General features: G+C 39.6%; 1 protein-coding gene across 2 annotated transcripts in view; it reads left to right on the top strand.

Annotated features, from left to right (window-relative positions):
- The window catches only part of ccser1 (coiled-coil serine-rich protein 1), a 117945-nt gene that overhangs the window by 84924 nt on the left and 13132 nt on the right, over positions 1 to 19889 (top strand). The gene's annotated exons all lie outside the window — the stretch shown is intronic.

Below are 19889 nucleotides of genomic sequence, written 5' to 3'. Positions count from 1 at the left end.
GCCCAGACAGATAACAGCGTCCTCTCTGTACATTACACTTTATTGGAGGAAATTGTCCGAGTGAGTCTGATTTTGTATTTAAATTGGCCAGTCAAGACACAGAACAATGCTGCGCAAATGATCTTATAAAGAGAGAGCATGGAGGATTGTTAGCGTAATCGGTTTGGAGCTGTGTGAATCTGCCTCTGATGGAAATATTTCACCACTGAGAGGAAGGCCATGTCACTCAGTTTGTCTCCAGCGTGTTTGGCAGGATGGATGTTAACAAAGAAAAAACTGATTTGTCCTCAAATTATGGCATGTTTTTTTTGCATTGGTGATGATTAGATAAAAGATGTGCTGCTGACTGAATGTGACAAATCAAAAAAAGAAACCAACAGAACAATGCGAGGCAGCAAACACACAGACAGTGGTAGTCAGCTTTCAGACAACAACAAAGCCAGTAAGTCGCTTTTTGAAATGAGAGTGGGAGCATTCGCTTCTCTTCATTACAACTAGAGTAGATCAGGGAGCGATAAAAAAACGATAAAAAAACTGAGAACAGTGACCTTCAAAGCCCTTAGACTCCCCACCTCCACCTGACCCTTGTGCTTTGTTCACGGGTTGATTCAATTGCTCTGGCCAAATGATGATACATCAGTTACTGAAGTGTTTTTCGAAATACCGATTGGTCTATTGATTGACGGAGCACGGAGCTTCAAGCAGATCATTTCATTGGCAGTTATTGACAGGTATGTGCCAGAGTGCGCATGTGAGCCGTCATGCTTTATGTGTGTCGTGTGTCATCGGTGTGTGCACGTGTTACCAAACATCATTGCACTGCATTTGCCAGTGTGTATAGGTGTCCATACTTGAGAAGAATCTGTGATGGTGTGTGAGAGGGGGAGAACAGGTGGTATGCCTCAGCGAGTGGGCATCTCAAGGGGAAGAGACATGAGATTATCCTTAGAGCGCAACAGGAAACTACTTAAACTCTCCTTGAAACAAACCAAGCACCTCCTTTAGCTACAGCACACATGCATGGGGGATTCACGTCATGCTTCAGCCTCAAGTATACGCTCTACTATTTGCTTATTTATAACAATTCTGGATATTCTTGTTTAGCCGGGCAGTTAAAATCATTTCAGGCATTTCATTTGACATTCATCGAACAATATTGCTCAATATTCTCATTTTAGATTAATATTCCCCAGTTTATTTATTTCTTTAATTTACAGGTTCTTTTAAATGCTTTGGCAAGATTCAGTAACAGCCAGACACTTTATACAACAGAGAATAGAATAGAGTTTCAGGTAATGAAGTGATTTTTTTCCATCTCACTAGTCAATGTGTCTGCATGTTGGTGTGTTTGCTTAAGGGGAGAAATGGCGGAGTGGGTTAGTGGTGTAGTGCAATATGTTCTGGTTCGTTGCATACCACACACACATACATGTCAAATATTATCTTTGTGAAGTCTTCCTCTCCCGCTCTCTTTTGTGCACGCTGTTCATTCCTTCATTACTGTGGTAGACCAGGTCTTTATTAATGAAGGGACATCTGTTTCATTAAAGCAGAAAGATGCCTGGGAGAGATAGGGATGGAGGGGGTCTAAAGACGCACATGCAAAGAGCAAGAGTGAGGGAGGGCCAGAGAGTTGGTGGGTGGTTGCAGGGGGTTTGAAGCTGAGTGAAAGAAAATAAAAGGCCAAATGAAAGAGGATAGACATGCAAAAAAAGAAAAGAAAAGAAAAGGGAGCGATGCCAGACATTTAGACAGGAAGCTCCTCATAAAGATTGATACAGTGTAGAAATGGGCCCTGGTCTCACATGTATACAGTTAGATCTACAAATCGCATATACACATCACATTTATCATCATAAAAGATTACCGCAGAATAAATTCCCTCACAAACACACACGACTCTGAGCCAGTATGAAGTAGTAAAACATTTCATCAGTCATAATTACTGCATGTAGCACGAACGATTAGTGAAAAAACTGCCAGCAAATGGCCACTTTAAACCACACAGAATAGAATAGAATAGAGCAGAATTGAAGACCAGTTTGAAATTGCCTGAAATTCAGGGTTTAAAATCCAGACAATGTGAAAAACATGTCTGTAAAACCCTGTTTAAGTGTTAAATATATTAGAGGGTCTCATCCGCAAAGAACCGTCAAAGCTGTTGGTCATGTGCACAAGGATGATGAGGGTGTATCTGAGTATTATTTTTGTACACACAGATACAGTACCCTGTGCTTTTGTGCATTTTTAGCAATTACTGTAAATAAGGGGTGATGTGAAGTCATTATCCTCTCAGCCAGACACACTACTCATCTCATACCTTTTAAATAGCAAATAGCTGTGCCAAAGACAGTAGTGATGATAGCAAAATACGAATTGTCTCCAAAAAAATATGTAAAGTGATAAAATAATGAGGCTGCTTATACAACACGTATATCTAGCCTGCGACTGTGACCTGGCAGTATGACTGAAAAATAAGGCTTTCATACAGTCTAAAAGACTAGAAGACTGAATTACTGTCATTCTTTCTATAATTGCATGATACTGTAATCTAATTATGTCTGCAAATTAGAGAATGTTTAATTAAAATATTTATTCTCATTCAGCCTTATTATATAATTGCTGCAAATTTGGGTCACAGAACAGACCAGGTGAAGAGGTAGGTGTTGTCAGCATAAAGTCAAAGACCCAGTTTTTACCGTATCAACAACAGCCTCGTTCTGCCCTGTGCTGTCTCATTTGCGTGAACTCTTCTCCTCTCTTTCTTATCGGTCATGAAAATGCCAACATGTGATGATACTTTGACACACTACCTTGTCCTGTTTTTACCTTAACACCTAGCCTCACACATTTGCTCATATGTCAGCTGGTGTCCTAAACAGACACGTAAACAATAAGAACAGAACGATTTAATGACCAGAATTAACAACATCCATTTGTTTTGCGAATTTGTACTCGACTAAATGTGATAAGTTGTTAACACCTGTTGTGACTCAAGAGCTGATGGCCTCCGCTATACCTGGCAGAGGATGTGTTACATTTTCCTGACAGTCCTTTATAGAATGAAATTAAATAGAATTGAGCGAGACATTCACAACTTACATTCACTATGGTCCTTAAGGTAGAAAGAATTAAACTGCATATAAAATTTGAAACAACTGTGACGTAGAACAAAGTAGAACTGAGAAAGAAGAAAAGGAGCAGTGTTAAAAAGAGTGGAGGTGGTTTAAAGAGGAGACATATAGAAATAAACTGAAATACAAAGAAATAAAGTAAAGCTAAAGTGGGGAAAGAGACCGTGTGAGTGTAGTGCAGGGTTGAGGTCAGTCGTGGACACAGAGGTATCACACACATGCAAACTCAGTGGCCAAGGTCAGATAGTGTCACAGTACGATCACAAGGTCCCTGCAGAGGACCAGGTTATAACTGACAGCAGTAATTAGGCTAATTAAAGCAACAAAACCATCATCACAGTGGGTAATGACCTGGGCAAGCCAGCAAGGGTGATGGATGGGAGATGGATGAGAGAGTGAGTGCAAAGCAGGTAGGCAAAGGGTATTAATTAGGGTAAGGCTAAAGGGAATGATGGATGAATTAGTGTGAGAGCAGGAGAGTGAAAGATAGAAAGGCAAGCATTTATTAGCAGGGTCATGTGGAGAGAAAGGTGAGAGGTGTGGATAAAAGACCCAGGTAGGTGAGTTGTTAGACACCTTTAATCTGTCAGTCTTCAAGAGCCTGTTGAGCAGTTACTTTTGCTTTGGTACGTACCAACACACTCACTGAAAATACTGTTTGTGTGTGTGATGTATGTAATACCATAACGCTTTTGGCTAATTCACATGTGTGACTGACTTACTGCCCAAGACACAGTGTTTTCAGTTTATGCCAGGATAGTATGTAAATCTAATGGAAGAGACTTTAAACTTGCTTGAAACATCCTTCCAGATCAACAGTGTGTAAGTTTTATTTGCCTTTCAGTCTAGTTTACTGCACAACGTTGCTTTTAGTTTGAAGTAAAAGAAGTAAAGAAGTTGCAACATTTCTGACGTGAATCTACCATCAAACAACAATGTCTTAATGGCGATTTCGGTGTGTGTGTACCCTAAAGCCATATCTGTACCAGCTCAGCACCTCATTTGGCCACATACTCACCCACGCACTGAACCACTCACCCACACACTCACTTCATATGGAGTTAAATGTCTTCGAAGCAGAGGACATGAAAGACTTTGACATGTGAGTGAAAGACTGACATACACTCAGGGGAGAAGAAATGTGGGAATAAAAAGAATTGTGAAATAGAGTGCAAGAGTGAGAGATGGTAAGAGATGTAATTTTTTACGCAGGATTATACATCACATAGTAAATGTCAGGTGCAGCAGAGTGCACCATCAGGCCTATATATAAGAGCATATAAGGGCATATGTGTGTGTATTTAAAGAGGTAAAGGCCTTTCATGGATAGTGTGGTAGAAGTGGATCTGACATGGACTTAAAATGGTTCCAGAGCAGATAAAATATCACATGTTCTGTAGGAGCTGGTGATAATATGGTTGAGCTAAGTTGATGCAAATATATTTTTGTCCCTATGTGGAACGTGCCTACAGATAATTCACGTACATCTACACACAAAAATGCCACACACACACACACACACACACATACTCACAATATGGTAGGCTACTGCATACTGACAACATCCTCCTTTCCCTTCTTCCGCTGCTCAAATTTAGAATGGGGGTAAAACGAACAGTTGTAAACTGATCCTGAAACAGGCCGTTGCTCTGGTTAAAGAACTGATCTGCACGGAGCTGCTTTGCCTCTCTCTCTGAAAATGAAACATGAGGTCTGCTAGTAATTCTGTCTTGCTCTTTTTGAACTCTTTCTCCGTGTCAGGTTTAAGAGTAGGCAGTAGGTGGGCGTATGGACGTGATACTGGTGCAACTCTGTGTACGATAAGTGAGATATAATAGGACACCACCTTGACCCTTTCTTTCTCGGCTTATCATGTACATTTCAAAATGTTGATCTAAACCTAGTTATGGCTGTAGCAAAATAAAAGTTTGAAGAAATCAATAAATCATGGACAAATGGATTGATTCCCTTTCTCTTCATCTCTCCACGGTTGTTTGATTACAAGCCTGCCCAAGCATGAAGAAGCCTGTGTTAGCGCGCTGAGAGTCATGTTGCTCTGCCCGAATCCTCTCATTGTTCGCCCATTTAAGTTCTGCTAGGTGTGACCCTGGCTAACCTCACTAATTTTGGAGTCTGTTTTCTTTTCATGCCACAACTTTGATGTAGCAACAAGATTTCAAATCTGCTGACAACAGGGTGCTTATATGGGACCCCACAGAACACAAAATTACATGTAGGAACTTAAGGTAAATCTTTGTCATCTAAAATCGACAGGATAAGACAATTTTGTGTTAAAGGTTAAGCCTAATATGCCTCAATCTGTCCCACAAGGAATAGTTGTAAATACAGCCCTGGATCACTACTTTTGCTTTGTCAGTACTGCTTCATTCTTAGATCACTTTTTGGTAATGGCATGGGGAAGTATTAATGACTCCCCACTTAGTGCTATCTTCAAGTTTCCATATGCTTGGTTTGTTTCATGTGACTCTAAATGATTTGTACGACAATGAGTCGGTGCCATCCTTTTTGGTTTGCATTGGCTGCTTGGTTTTTCAGGCAAGCCGATTAAGCTCTCTACTAAATGGGCCTCAACAGCTGTAATGGGTTTTTCGTTGTTCCATAATGGATGAGAAATTATTCAGAAGGTCAGATCATCATTGATATCTTTAGAAAAAAAAAAATCATGACCCCTGGATAACTGCCCTTTTAAAAGGTATATTTTGTGCGCTATTATCATCACTCTCTGCCTTAATTAATAACAACTAAGTTTAAAAAAAAAAAACCTGAAATTCCCACTTTGATATCATGAATGAAAATTATTTCTTCTATAATTAAGGATGGATATAGCAAGCACCGTTTTCAGTTATGAATGCATTTTATTCTTTTTAAAGCTCAGGCATGGATGGTAAACTTGTTATTATGCTGAGTTAAAAATACGTATGTATGTATGTGTGCATCCTGAATAAAGTTTAAGGTTTAGCTGATAAAATCTCGGTTCCCCGTGTCTAAATGGAAAAGGGCTGCAGTCAGCAGTTGGAAAGACTCGTGTAACAGAGATAAAGCTGGAAAGGAGCAGAAGAAGAAGAAAATAGGCTTAATTTAGTGATTAGTTACTCCCACGGTTTTTTGTGGTTATCAGTCAGTAACTGAGAGAGAAGAGCAACAAGAGCAAGTGAGAGACAGTCTCTTTCTTCCAGACATCAATCAGTCTTTTTTGACCCTTATTTAGAACTGACTCCCTGTATATAGCACAGAAGTCAGGAAAAGTTTTATTGGGAGCCGAAGTTACACACAGAGACACATTCACACGTACAAACTGCTTTAGCTTCTAAGGCATCAGACTTTTCTGTATAAATAAACAGAGCAATAACCAAATACTCAAGGAAACACAAAATAGGGGATTGAATTTAAATAGACTTCTAACAATAATAGACATTTAAAAAATAAATAATGATGGACAAAGTGGACAGCTGGTTATGTCATTGTCATGACACTATCCGATTCTTTTTAGGTCTTTATTCACGGTGTATAAAAAGCTGAAAAAGTCATAAGACTGCAAGGAGTTTACACCTGTCAGGCACATTTACTAACTCTTCCACAGAGAAGAATAGTACAAGGGTGCATTTGTTCGAAATAAAATAAGAGCAGTGTAGGTAATTTAGGACACACAGTTTGTCAGGAAGGAAGAGAATTTAGGACACATATTTAGAAGGAGCAGGAGAATTGGGACAGACATAGAAAATCTCAGAGTTGCCATGGGCACCAACAGAAAGGAAACTGGAGTCCCTTCAGTGTAAGCATACACTGCTTGTAAAATTCTCTAAGGCATTTAACCTGAAGGCCCTCAGAGAGACTTTCTCTAGCAGGCACTGGAAGGCACTATTTTTGTGCAAGGCTTACAACAATACGGATAATGGTAGAAGCTACAGGATGTACTATTACATTACTCTGCAGTTCCCTAAAGGATTCTGTGTTAATTGGATGTGTTCATATCACTTGAAATGTTAGCTCTGATACTTTCCTCTGTGCTCATGTAGGTTTCCTCCCATAGTCCAAAGATCTGGTTGTTGAATTTGAGGCTCCATATCATGCAGCAGCAGAAGAATGAATGTGTGTTAGCCACTGTCCAGGGTTTCTCTGGCCTCAGCCCTGACCTTAAACAGGAAGGAGCATGAATGGAAGTTGCTTGAATCCATTCATCTGTGTGCTGTGGAGATTTTAGCTCGTGACAGATGGAGGCAGCATATTCAGCAAGTGAGTACACTGAGAGTGTTTAAGTAATGTTTTGAGACGGACATGTCCTGTGAATAGACTTTCAGAGTGTGTCAGTAACAGTGTCAGAGCCAGCAACAGCATGTTGTCACTGATTACTGTCAGCTGTATCACACCTCTGTGAACAAGTGAACCGCAGAACTGGACAAACAAATACACAGCAGTGAGCTTTTATCCACAATTGTGAGGTTGAGCGGAACCAGGCCTTCTAGTTACTCAGTAATTTTAACATTTTAAATCTTTACCACGCCTCTGATGGGCTGCTTAAAAGCACATTTTTGTGCAGCATTTGTTCATCCTGGAACTGAGGCTGATCAATTCAAAAATTTCACCAATGACAGTGAAACAACTGAAAATTTTCTCAGTAGGGCCACTATACAAAACACTGCAGGAAACTAAATGCTGCCACAAAGCATTAAAAGAACGCTGAGATCTAAGCTTTATTTTTCTTAACACTGAGCTGTTCAGCTGTCAAACATCTGTGAATTGGAGGCTTTTATCAGCAGTTACTGATATTAAATCACTTGGATCATGATTGGAGCAAAAATGCTCGATCAGGACATTCCCACTTCAAGGAGCTTTGAATGATCGTTCACATGTCGACATCTATGAATGAGAGTGTATGGCTGTGTATCATATTGGCATATTTCTGTGTTACTGTGAGTATCTGCTGGCAAAATCTTTTAGCTTTGCGCTGTCACAGGCGTGTTCGAAACAGTCAAAAGTCACATTTACACACACACACACACACACACACACACACACACAATTATTTAATTATTTGATGCCCTTTTGAGGACTGTGTGAATGTGTTCAGACTATAGATAACTGATATCTTCTAGCTGTGTTGCACGAGGTGTGGAAAACACCCATATTATTTGTATTTGTAAAAAGCAACATGAACTGAGGTTTAATCAGCCAGCATAAGGAACCTGTGGGGCCTTGAAATGTGATGGAAAAGGTGTTTTGTACTTTAATAAAAAGAGAAAATACTTATGTGATGAGTTATCTTGTGTTTTATATTTTTTTCTCATTTAGATGAATTTGTATAGATTTGTTTTCGCCACATGAATTATCCTTTTTTTTTTATTTATTTTTTTTAAATCAGTGTCAAAAAAGCCTACGGTAATTACATCGTCTGTGATACAATTTTGTAAACAATAACAGAGGAAAAAGTCCAAAGGGGATGAATACTTTTTATAGGCACTGCATATGTGTGTGTACAAGTGCTTTCTGCAGGCTGAGATGAAAGGCCATTTGCCTTTGAAGAGAGGCCTGTATCAGAGCTCTGCACTGCTCTACATACTGCTAGAAACCACAATCCTTTTTTTGTCATTTTAAAAATTTATTTTGAAACTTGGCTTTATTTTATTTATAATTTTTATCCTTTTTTAGAGTGACATGATGTCATGTTTCATTGTCTTGCCACACGTTGCCTCTGTCTCTTCTGGCTTTTTTCTTCCATGATTATATTTTCCACATTAATACTTCATGGCTTAGTCTGAAATGTCTGTGCTAAGGTTTGAGTTTCTGAGTTTTTTATTGTTTCAGTTTCTGTAGGCAGGTCCATTAAGACTAGTAACAGATTTTATATTGCCCTAAAGACTTGTAAGAAACTGAAGAACTATTCATGTTATTATCCTCCCCATTCCTCTCTACCACACAGACATCCCCAAGAGTTACATTCAATAATTTTGAAAAAATTAAAAGTGGGAAACAAAAATTATATTTCCCCTCTTCACTCTGTGGCAAGCAGCTAAATAAATCTAGCAAATATCACAATGAAGCTTTAGAACAACATCAAATAGCATGTTGACTGAAAAAACAAATTGAGAAAACATTCAACTCCAATAGCCTCTTACACAAGTTACTGTAATCTATTCTATAGCTGCACATGTGCACGCCCATACAGTCAAATACACATGGGGACACACACTCGCACACAATAAACCATGTTCCAAGCTATTAAAAAAGCAATTAGCTTGAGCTTCATAAGAAGCAAGATTTGGAGAAAAAGCCATGGGAGTTACATATTAGCATTGGAAAGAGAAGCATGGAGGAGGAAAGGAAAGGAGAGAGGGGTAAAAATAAGCTCCATGCATTTGAATTGGGAAGACTATGCTGTTATGTCTGTGTATGTGGAAAGCAGCAGAGGGAGATGATCAAAACAGGTGTGCTTGAGTTGGTGGAAAGAACTGGTGGGACGCCAACAGAGGCAACGCATGAGATGCAAGACATATATTTAATCCACATGAAAAATACAGCACTCAGACACAGAAGAGGACAAATTGCCTGTTATTGCAAAAACCAGCCAAAGCTGGTTTGCCTCCAGCGTTTGAATTGAAAAAGAAAAAATAGAAAATAATCTTTTTCATTGCCGCTCGCTCTGTTAATTACAGTTAAGATACAGCCTATAATTGAGATTTAATGTCTTCCTTTTGTTACACTTTGGTGCCCAAAGTACAATATGGAGATGCTTATATGTTAAAGATTGTGTTTGATAGAAAGTTGAGATGCTGGTCAGCCTCAGAGAGGATTGAATTCAATTAATTGAAAATTAAGTAACTTAAATAGTAAATGAACAAATACTAAATTATTTCTTTTCTGTCTGCTGAGCTGTCTCTCTCTGTATATGTGCATGCAGTTGAAATTGGGATGAGTACAAAATGAAACCCACTATAAAATCCTTACATTTATTGTATTTATTTATTTATTCATTTTCAAAGTTTATAGTTAGGATGCTTTCAAGAAGTTGTTTCATTGTTGTTACTGTACATGAGAAAAACCTTTTCTCTCCAAACACTTTGCTGATTAAACCAACAAATATACGTTTGTTTTGTCACAGGGCATACATCTTGTGGAGTAATACTTTTTTCATGTATTTATTTGTCATCAATCAAACTTTATGACAATGCATAACTTACAAACCCATTTTCTACAAATTATACACAGAATTTACCCTTTTCCTGAATAAATAATGACCAGAGCTGGAAGAAAATATGGAGAAACCATGTCAAAGATAACATCAATTTATTATGTTGACTGTAGTCACTGTATTAACTTTGAAAACCAGGCCAATACTACTAGTTTCATCCACTGGTATAAGTTTTGCATCCTGTTTCAAACATGAAATGCAATGGTTCATTCTTTCTCTCAGCTACATATCCCCATTGAGCACATGAAAGCCAATTACATGACTCTCATTAACTCATAGTCGTCCCCTTTGAACATGGTTAATCATGCTTGGAGTGCCGAGAGGATAGAGATTAGGAGGCCTGAACACACACACACACATTGTTTATTTAAACTGTGGACACATAAACACTGATGTGAGATTTGACTTGAGAAGCATCAGATGAATGACCCTGCTTTTTTGGTTGTGTGTGTGTGTGTGTGTGTGTGCGTGTGCGTGTGTGTGTGTGTGTGTCTCACTAACACATGTTGGTATGAAGCCAGATGACTAGAAGGAACACTGGTTCATTAAACACATGCAGGGCATTGAGATCACAAAACACACAAATTCAATATACAGTGGAGAGCATGTTAAATCAAGCACGCTCCCAGTATAACACTCCCTCAGACATGCATCAAGACGCGGCACAAGCTTACACACATGCCAGAGGAAACACAGACACATGCACACTCAGAGCGCAGGGTGGTCTAACTGGGCCTCCGTGATTCAGGACAGATTCAGGACACTTTGGGTTCATTAGTCAAACCAAAGTAGGACAGATACCTTTAGAACTTAACTCTTCTCTTCTCTTCTCTTCTCTTCTTCTCCCTCCTACTTAGCCTCTCTTCCTCTCTTTTATCATGTTCTCTCTTTTCCCTTTCTTCTCTTGACCTCCTCCTTTATTCGTCTCGTTCTCCCTCGATGTGTATGATCTTTTCCCTTCTTTTTTCAAAGTCTCCTTTTCATCTGTTGGAAACATAGGGCCATCTGTAGCAGTTCTAGCCCTCTCTTTGTTCTCTCCATCTCTATCCCCTTCTGATAACTCTTCCTCTCTCCCTTTCTCTCACTCTCACTCACTTTCCTTCTCTCTGTCTGTGTGATACACTAGTGTGGACGCAGATACAAGCTGTGAGTTTGATCTGAGACAATTTGCTGCAACATTAATGAAAGCATAAACTCACATGAATATTGATGAGCTATTCTTTTGGAATCTGCAGATTCCGGATGGCCGGGAGGCAAAATTGTAAGACACATACATGCACGCACACACATGCATTCGCACGCCCTTGCGCGCGCGCACACACACACACACACACACACACACACACACACACACACACACACACACACAACACAGACAAAGATGGAATATTTCACCGACAAATATTGCAAATGAATATTCAGTGACAACATGAAATCTGAAATTGTTAGGGTTTCTCATGTTTTCCCCCTTTGAGCAAGGCAACTCAGCCCACTTAAACACACACACACGCATACACACACACACACACACACACACACACACACACACACACACACACACACTTACTCATATGCTTTGGTTGTGGTGTTTGTTTCCTCGTGTTGATTTCACATGCTAAAGAGAAAAAAGTTTGCATGAAGAATCTTATTTTTCATGTGTGAATACATCTGTGGATAAGTTTTTGTGTCATAAGTCTTGCTAGTAAGTGCTAATGTCTCATGTTGTGTGTGTGTGTGTGTGTGTGTGTGTGTGTGTGTGTGTGTGTGTCCATGTGTGGGTGGTTATATTTGATTTGCAGTAAGTTAGAAAGTCAGAAAACCCTTGATTCATAATTTCATTCTCGTTTAATTATTCACACAGATAGTTAGATATTTTGGGAATTGCGCATATTGGCTTTCTTGCTTGGAGTTAGATGTGAAGATCAATACCACTTTCATGTCCCTATGCTAAATATGAAGTTAGCGCCAGCAGCCGTTTAGCTTAGTACAAGACTGGAAACAGCTAGTTTGGCTTTGTCCAAAGGTAACAAAACCTGCTTCCAGCACCTCAACAGCTCATTTATTAACATATTTTAATGTGTGTGTGCAATCTGAGCAAAAAGTGAAGTGTAAAAACCACATGCCGTGGCTTTATGGTGGTTATGTGCCGGACTATTCTTTTGGGGCTGGGAGAAGTAACACCTTGTAGTCTTGTCATCACCATGATGTTGCCAGGCAACCATTGAAGACTCTCATGTACCTTTTCATTTAACACATATAAGCACAAAATACCCCAAATTTTTAATTGTTCCTCTAATCTTAACAGTTTAAGTCTTCTGCCCAGTGTATGACCATCCTGTTACCCTTTGTCTTTGTCCATGCGGACACGTGGGTCACCCTCCATGTTGGAACAGTTTCCGTTGCATAGTTAATTTGGTACTGTTCACAGAAATAATCAGGCAGAGGGACACTCCTATAGTTTATTAGAGAAGTGTGCATGTGTGACTGAGTGTTTTCCGCGTTTGTGTGCCTCTCTGAGTGGAGCTGTCAGTATGAGAAATTGTCTTTCTGTGCTAGGGGCAATTTTTGCCTTCACGTACCAAATTTTTAAAGCTTTCTTTTAAACTCCAGGGCAGTCTCATCAGAAATCAAATGTGGGCCTAATTTGTTTTCATGAAAGATAACAAAACTCAGACTGTGCCAAGTAAAAATGTCTAAACACACAGTGTGTATTGAATAACTTGATAAAATGAGAGTTGGTCCACCTCAGTTGAAATGCTAGCTGTGATTTATCTGTTATTTTGGCTGTGTCCTCACAACTTTAAGGGAATTTAATGAACCTTCAGAAATACTGCTGCTCAAACTTTCATAAACCTTTCTGGCTTTGCTTGATCGTGTATGTAATGTATGTGTATGTGAATGTGAATCAGTATCTTTGTATCTATAGTTCTCTTTCCTCAGCGCTTTTTGAGGATACGATGAGGATAATTAATCACATAATTAACCTTTTCTTTGTATTTCTGTCTTTCCATCCTTATCTCATCATTTCTCTTACATCAATACTGTTATACAGACATAGAACTATTCTTATTCTTATTCCTCTCTTTGTGTTGTCCGTCAGCCTCTTTCCTCATTCTGTGTTCTCTTTGCTGTTTCTCCTCATGTTTAATAAGTAAGGGGAGAGACATTCAAGGCCCTCAGGAAGTCGGAGATATGACACATGACACATGACACTTTGCGCTGCATGCACCTACACTCACTGATAAGGCACATGAACCTGTGTGTGCACACGTACATATACACACAAACAGTCATATGCAGCATATTCATCATGAATACCAGGAGTTGCCGTTGACAGATTGACTCCAAAGGGAAGTGAAGGACAGAGATTTCCGTTCATTCCTCGACCCCCTCCTCTCTCTTTGTACATGTTTAAATTTATTCCTGTCTGAGATTCATCTTTTACCTACTTCATCTTATCTGTGAGGCATCCAGTAAAATAACATGAGTTGTAATTTATTGTACATATAACACAGGGATTAACTAATCAATCAACTAATTTGCTGATATTTCTTCTTTTTTTTTTTTAAATTTAGCATCACAGGTATTTGTTAAATACTCTCGTCTAACTGCTTGACTTCTGATTTCTGCTCATATAAGGTTGTGTTATATTTCTGAACCAGATGTGCCTCAACTTGTTTTGGCACAGCAGATAACAAGTCCAAGTTTTACTCTTTCCACATTCGGATGAATAGAGAACAATTTGTGTTTTCCAGGCACTGAAAAATTATTCAGCTCCTGTTTTGCTCAGATTTGTATTTGCAGCTGCTGCACTCTGAGATAATCTTTCCAGTGAGGTCGGTTGGTCTGGGGCCACCGTAACTGCTACGCAATGGGCAGTGATTTAAATACTGCATTTTAATGTATCTGCCGATAACAAGGCTAAAAATGGGACACAGTGCAGAAACAATGACAATACCAATGTAGAATGTAGGCTAATGATCTCTGTGGCTTTTATATGAGAAAAGATTCAATTATTCAGAACAAAAATAGTTCATTAAAACATAATTAGAACAAAATAACTTTTGCAAACTAATTTTCCATGTCCAACCTCATTTAGAAAATGTGTCTCATTTGGAAAAAATTATGTCTTTCTGGATTCTTTCCAGGAGCTGTGCACCAACAATTCTGCTCAGCTCATACTTGTAGAGTATGTGTTTATAGGCACAAAATTCTACCATGAATCTTTGCTCAAAAGGATGGTTGCATTTAATAATTTATTCCTATGATATAGTGGCTGCAGTCTTTCTTTCTTTAGTGAATCAGTTTTTGGTTTTGTGCCAGTATTGGGCTGCTCTTGATAATCTGACACAGTATGCCAATCTGTAGCATCTGTTTTAACAACACCTCATGGACTATGTGTGTATATGGATGTGTTAAATTCAAAGTAATAAAGCCCATGTGGTCTTTCATAAGGTGTAAATTTTTCCAGATCTTCTTGCACTTAAGAGAGGAAAATACAAGCAAAGAGAAACTGTGTTTTAATTGAGACGTCCCTCCTAATCAAGCATCAACCAACAACAGTTACTAATGACGGCTGCACAGCTGGATCACCTGTCAGTTGTTTTAACTGCTCTGGGATTTGTATTCACACAGATAATGTGATGGACTGCCCAAACAATGAGGTTGCACTATTAGTGCTTTTTTATTCATGTCCAATATAAACCCAAGCTTTTTGTTCCTTAAAGGCAACAGCTTGACAAGCATCCACAAATGGACTTCAGACCTGTGTTTAGACTGTGTCCACGTCAATCAGTAGTTAAATTTGTCATTGTATTTCACACAGTATGCTCAGACAGTTGCACTTTGTCTAAGTGCCATACATCGATAGGTGTTTCTAATGGGCATGTTTACTTAATTGCTAGCACAGTGAAAGTGTCAGTATCTTTGTTGGGAGAGCTCAGTACAGTGGGATGCATCAATATCAGGCTTCGATGTCAAATATACAGTTCAACTAATAAAGAATTCAATTCAAGAAATGAAAAATGTACCAATTTCTCACATGAAAAGGATGATGTAGGAATTCCTGAAAACCAAGGACTACCTCTGAGTGTGACTACACAGAAGGCTGTATCGAACTAAAGTCAGTAAAGATTAAATGCATATTCACTTGAATGGGGAAGTGTGTCCAAACTTTTGACTGGTACTCTAACTCGAGCCTTTTCTGTTACTACAACACAGAATGGCTTTCACACATGAATTCATCATAATTTTCCCTGCACAGCTGTGATCTTTCCTATAGTGGTATCTACGCAGATACTCTGGGATTTTTTGCAAATGGGTTCGTGACATCTGTTTCTGCTGCCACTCAGCTATAGTGGAGGTAAATACAATTTCATTATTGGCCCACACAGAATGAAAAAATGATATTAAAAACATTCAGTAGCAACATGTCTTACCAGAATGTCCCTGTAAGTGGATTTCCACAGACCTCACTGTGAACAGTTTTCATTGAAACTATTTTCTATGTGAGGAATGGTCTCTATAAAAACTGTTGACACTGTCTTCTGTATTTATTGCCTCCACAAATACTCACTTGTCTGGAGCTAACTGACCAAATAAGGCCTAAATGGGGTTTGTGTTTGTGAATCAAGGTGCAGGCCCATTCTGTTGCACCATCCCACAATGCGAGCCCACAGGACAGGCTTGTTTAGCTGTGACAAACAGGTACTTGGCAATTTCATGACCCGAGGTGCTGAAGCAGCAGAGGTGCAGCGGGGGGTTGGGGGGGTGGTTGGGAAATGGGTTGAAATAGGAAGAATTAATTGTAGGTGTGTTACGAATTGGCAACAGTCGTAGCCAATCAAATCAGTTAATCTTATTTTCTTTAACAGCAGTGCATCATGGTACACTGACTGAATCCAGGCCAACTTCAACCAGGAGGAAAACCAATGTTTTGTGCAGGAGGTCACAGAAAGAAAGAAAGGAAGAAAGACACTGTGCCACTGCAAGGTCGCAACTTGGCACAACTTAACATTTAGCTTTCCTGCACAGTGACTGAATTACTCAGCAACTCCAATAACTGCTTGCATATCAAACACATTTTCCCATTTTTAGCGATGTCCCCATAGCACCATGTTGATCCACCAGAGTAGCTGTTGATAATAATCCTGTATCAAAGGAGAACTCTCAATCTTTCTCCTCTTCTCTCCGTCTTGTTGAGTGAAGTTAGGTTGCAGCTGGGCAGTCAGATGTTTTTTCAGTGTGATGACAAAAGTGGCAGCTGCAACATTATCATCAGGCCTCCCAGACATCTGATGGAAAAGTCTTCTTATTTCTGATTCTTCCTTCGACTCAACTTCTCTTCTCCTCTGCTTTCCTCTTCATACTTCATTTTTCAATCTCTCTTTTTCTCCCCCACCCCCACCTTTTAGATTTCCTGTATTGTTTCAGCTCTCCTGGGCTGTCACACAGAACAAGATGAGAAACCGGGGAAGCAGCTTATCAGCTGCGCCAACTGACAGGAGGATCGTTGTGTGTGTGCGTTTGTGTTAGTGAGACTGTATGTGTTGGTAATAAGGCTTGGTACAAACCTCTGTGTGCTTTGTGTGTGTGTGTGTGTGTACTTGCCGCAGTGTGAGCACATAACTGCATGAGTGTGTATGAGTATTTGTAATCAGTCGGTGCACTGATGTGGTGGGGGAGTCTTTGATATACACAGACAGTGAAAAAGAGTCTCGGCTCCCATCAGGTTCATGCTCCATCAGTGCTCACCATTGCGTTACAAGCCCCACTGCTCTCTCACACACGGACATACACAGGAAACGCACACACAGACACAGACACACACACACACACACAGCCATATGTAAATGTACACATCTGTGTGAAGATGCTTACACTCACACACAGGCACCGAGGCACCACTCCTGCTGCAATTCCTGAGGCCTCCCACATGAGATGTATCAGAGATATATCACTCTGACAGTCCTTACCACACTGTCATAACGACAGTCTTCATTGTTTTCCTTACTGTCAGTCTGTCAGTCTATCCTACCAAACTCCAGCTGTCAAGCCCCTATACTTTATTGTTAAAGTGTTACTTATTTATGTTGGTCCACATCCATTCCATGCCCAACACAATGTTGTTTATCACACCAAAAAAGTTAACTATAGCACGGAGTGACAAAAAAAATCACACATTATCAGCATTGTTTTGATCACACGAACATCTCTCGCCCCCCCCCTTCTACAAATGTCAGCACCCAATGAGCCTGTTGTTATATTTCTCGGAAAAGGTGTTCTGTATGGTTTGGATGAGAGAATCAGGGTATTTATCCCCATCTGAAGATATTTTATTTAAGAAAGCCGATAAGTGATATGTAAATCCACAAAAACTTCATTACCTTGAAACAGTATAGCAACACTTTAGTTTGCCCACTGTTAGACTCAGCATCATAATTCCTAGACTTGAAATACATAATTTATGTTATTAGAGAGATGGAGGAAAGAAATTATGTTTTTTTTTATGCTAAACTGCAACCTTGCAAAATAGTAGATTGGGTTGAAGGACAAAATTACAGGGGTGCAGTTTATGTGAGGTGTATGTGAGTAGGAGAATCCTAAGGTTTCTGTACTTTTGAAGCATTGTCAAGTGTCAAGTGTCCCTGGGAGATGACACAAGTGAAAATTCAAGCAGCAGAGTTTTGGAAGAGTTGGACATTTCCTATAGAGTTTTTTCCAGAAGTCCAGAGAGGATGCAATTTAAGTATTTGAGCCAGAAGATGTTTTGAGAGTATAAACTTGCAGCCCTCGAGACGCTTCTCATGTGGAACTGCAAGGATAGTGCACTGTGTGACGGGCAAAGTGAGTTTAAGTAAAATAATATATTTAGATTTTTTTCATCATTGCTTAACAGGGAGCCAAAACAAGACATGTTTATGACTACAGATGGGGACAGATGTGGTACAGCCTAAGCTTAAAAGTTACAGAGAAGTCCAGTAAAATGTTTGGGTGTTTGAGTGTCAGTCATTAATGGGCATGCATGCAGGCAACGTGAGGGATATGGTGGAAGCCTTGGGCACAGCTTTCCTGCCCCTGGAGCCTGGAGGGTGAGACCGATGGAAAAAGGAGAAGCCAACAGTGGTAGCCTGATTAAAGGTGGAATAATCCCAGGTCCACTGCCAGTTCTCAGTTAGACAAGGGAGGTCAAGCCAAGGGAATGTACTCTGACAAGAGTCCAACACTAGGTGTGGCCAGGCTTCATCATTGTGAGGATAACCCTTGGTAAAGCAATGTTGTCAACAGAATTTGAGGACTAGAAAGGTGTTACAGCGGGTATTCGGTGAACATTGGGGACATTTTTGAAATGTAGTATGGGGACGCTACGGTAAATTCGCACAAATGAAGCAACGCATTGTAATCCAGAGGAATAGTTATATGCACATGGTGAGCAGTGGTGACATCTTACAGGAACATATTAGGCAGAGAGTAATGCTGAGCATAGATCACATATTCTGCGATAATTAGACAGCACCAGCAGGGACCATGTTGACACCTGGGGGAGCTGCCAGGTGCAGCAATCAGTCCAGTTACAGCTGAAGCGCACAAGAAAGGGTAGTTAGCTTTATGTGCTGGTGCGGAGCTCAAATCAGGTGGATATGGAGATGTTGTTTGTGGCAGAGCAGGTAAAACATCAATCTACTCATTAACTAAACCATTACACATGTACAGGGTCCTGGGAGGGGCTGGATAATTGTCTAGTACACATAGGGGTAGATGTACTGTAGGTTACACGTGGACTGGTTGCCATTCTACCACAGGGTTAACACACATTGACATGGAAACACATTCACACCTACAGGCCACGTAGAGTTTCCAATTCACCTGACCGGCATGTGCTTGGATAAAAAATCAGATGTGACAAAATGAGCATGGCAGCACAGAAGAAAACCCAAATATAACATTTTCTCACTGTAAAACACAGTAGTGCCATTTCAATTTGGACTACTGTAGCTCTCATATGATTATGTGAGCAAGTATCATTTTAATCTTAGACCTATTTTTCTACTGCCCATTCTTTTTATGAGAATAATAAAAAGAAAACAAAAAAAGAGCAGAGGCAGGGCAAAATGATATACTGTAACTAGACATAGATTAAGATCCAAGCAAGGAGATGCTTGTCCAGTTTTGTTGATTTAATTCAACTGCAAAGGTGAATATTGGATTGCATTTAGTAGCTTTTATGTTCAGGGTGACATGGATACATGGCTGTTTGAAGCCTAATGGGTAATTGGGTTGTGGAAAATTGAGTTTTTATGACTTAAATTGGGCATTAAATCAGGCCAATCCCGTTCAGCCAAAATGAGCAACAGCACATGACAAGCATATAATTCCCAGCAATCCTTTAAAAATAGAAGTTGTGCCATTGGTAAAAGAAAAAAAAAAAAGTCACCACATGCATTAGGGTTATACCTACAGAGATGTCGGTGTACTGTACATACAGTTTCCATCTACTGAGCTGAGTGGAGATTATGGCAAAGTCAATGTTTAATAAGTAGACAGAATAA

This window comes from Seriola aureovittata, chromosome 5, assembly GCF_021018895.1.
Source record: "Seriola aureovittata isolate HTS-2021-v1 ecotype China chromosome 5, ASM2101889v1, whole genome shotgun sequence".
Lineage (NCBI taxonomy): Eukaryota > Metazoa > Chordata > Actinopteri > Carangiformes > Carangidae > Seriola > Seriola aureovittata.
Note: the sequence above shows the minus strand (reverse complement) of the source record. Positions and strands in the feature narration are given on the sequence as shown.